Below are 2,705 nucleotides of genomic sequence, written 5' to 3' on the forward strand. Positions count from 1 at the left end.
TCTTTTCCTGTGAATTATTGAACACTTAAAGGCAAGATGTTGGAATGGGGTTAATGGTTTTGGGGGCTTAGTCTTCTTGTGAGGTTACATAAATGGCACTTCCAGTCTTCATGTCATGGTTTGGTTGTATGAGTGCAGTGAAATATATCACTATTGCTTTGTGAACTTGCAGATACTTTTTCAGCAAATGGAAACGTAACCCTATTTAAAGAGGATCTGTCACCTCTCCCGAAATGTCTATTTCAGTAAATACTTGTATTCTCCATGAAATAACCATTCTTGAGCATCTTTTCTTTGTACCATTCTTCTATTATTCCTCCTGGAAATGCTAGAATAAATTAACTAGTTATGTCAGACTGTGTAGAGACACCCTAGTCACAGGAGGAATGGTAACACCCAGTTGTCTATTTATACATTTCCAGGAGTTCTAAGAAAAGATGCCCCCATAGAATACAAGTTCTTACTAAAATGGACATGTCCAGAGAGCTTGTAGATCCTACTTATGGCCCAGTTCACACTGATTTTCACATGGAAACTGCATTGGAATCGGCGCCAAGAAACCTCTCATCACCTCCCATTGAAATGAAAGGTGTTTTTGGTTTTTTTTTGGTGGCGGTTTTTGCTTACGGTTCTTTGCATCAGCTTCAACAACTTTAAAAAAAAAACAATGGGCAAAAAACTTCAAAATGTCAGATTTTTTCTGCCTTACTAAAAACTCCATGTAGAGCTCCAGAATACCCCTTTGTGAGATTATATATTCCTCATATATGTGTGGTTATCACCTAGTGTTTATGAGCTTGTGCTTATTTATACACAGCAGCCAATACAAAGAAGCAGCTTTGCAGCATAAAGCATGAGCTTAGAAATCCACAGCACACACTAAGGGTATGTTCACTCGACTTATTTTCGGCCGTTTTTCAGGCCGAAAAATTGGAAGCAGAACGCCTCCAAACATCTGCCCATTGATTGCATTGGGAAAACGGCGTTCTGTTCCAACGGGCCGTTTTTTTACGTGGCCGTTTTGAAAAAAAAGTGCATGTCACTTAGGCTGGGTTCACACGTGGCGGAATTTCACTTAAATTCCGCTGCGGACACTCCGCAGCGGAGCCGTTTGTCCATTGACTTACACTTTAATTTAGCAGTGTTCGTTTAGACGAGGCGTAAAATTCCGCTGCGGAGCATAGGCTGCGGAGCGGAATTTGGTGTCCGCAGCATGCTCTGTCTGTTGCGGAGCAGTGGCGGACTCATGGCGGAATTTCTCCATTGACTTCAATGGAGATTCTAATTTCCGCAATGAAGTCCGCAGCTGTCATGCACATGTTATGTGTGCTGCGGATGCGTCTTGCTTTTTTAACTTGACATTTCTTCATTCTGGCTGGACCTATGTATTTCTAGGTCTACAGCCAGACTGAGGAAGTCAATGGGGCTCCCGTAATGACGGGAGCGTTGCTAGGAGACGTCTGTAAATAGTCACTGTCCAGGGTGCTGAAAGAGTTAAGCGATCGGCAGTAACTGTTTCTGCACCCGGGACAGTGACTACCGATCCCAATATACAGCAACCTGTCAAAAAATAGAAGTTCATACTTACCGAGAACTCCCTGCTTCTGTCTCCAGTCCGGCCTCCCAGGATGACGTTTCAGTGTAAGTGACGGCTGCAGCCAATCACAGGCCAAGCACAGGCTGCAGCGGTCACATGGACTGCCGCGTCATCCAGGGAGGTCGGGCTGGATGCCGAAAGAGGGACGCGTCACCAAGACAACGGGCGGTAAGTATGAATTTCTTTGACTTTCACAAGGGAAAGTGCTGTCCCTTCTCTCTATCCTGCACTGATAGGGAGAAGGGAAGTACTTTTCCCGCAGTCCGCAGCAGCTAGTCCGCATCAATTTACTGCACATTTTGTGCAGATCCGCAGCAGAATCTGCAACGCAGATTCTGTGCGGCATTGATGCGGACAGTTGCGGACGAAATCCGCCACGTGTGGTCATGCCCTTAAGCTGTTTTTGGAGCAGTTTTTCCATAGACTATAGAAAAACGGCAGCGAAAAACGCGAGTGGTTCTTAAAAACGTCGGAAAATCAGGAGCTGGTTTCCCTTGAAAATAGCTCCGTATTTTCAGACATTTTTGAGTTTGCGTGTGAACATACGCTAAGAGCCTGGCCACATCACGTTTGGCTATCCTTTTTCAAACGCTTAATTTGGTTTTATTCTGATCTTTTACAGATCCATAGGTTTTCAGTGGCACTTCCGTTATGGTTAAAAGAGTCAGCTTGACAAGTTTTCATGAGGATCCGTGGTTTTTTTTTTTCCCTTTCTCCCCCCAACAGGACAAACCAACAGACTACCTAATTTTTCTGTCCTGTTGAACAACAGGATTCCGACGGCGCAGTGTTTTGTTTTTTTGTACAATGCAGGGTTATGGCAACAGGATTGGCTCTGTTCACATCTGTGCTGGAGCCCCTCACAGATTCCGTATTTTTTGCCAGACAAAAGAGTGCTTTTTTTTTGTAGGAAAAAATACTGGAAACCTGATAGAACTCGTTAAAATCTATGGGTTTCGTCAGGCACTGTTGGTTATAGTTGTTATGTTAGAGGAGCAGAATAATGGAAATGGTAGCGCAGATATGAACAGTGCCATAGGCATAATCTTATACCATTTTGTTTGACCCCTGTTTTTTTAATTGAAATTAAATAAATTCAACTTTTTTA

The sequence above is a fragment of the Rhinoderma darwinii genome, chromosome 3 (genome assembly GCF_050947455.1).
Source record: "Rhinoderma darwinii isolate aRhiDar2 chromosome 3, aRhiDar2.hap1, whole genome shotgun sequence".
Lineage (NCBI taxonomy): Eukaryota > Metazoa > Chordata > Amphibia > Anura > Rhinodermatidae > Rhinoderma > Rhinoderma darwinii.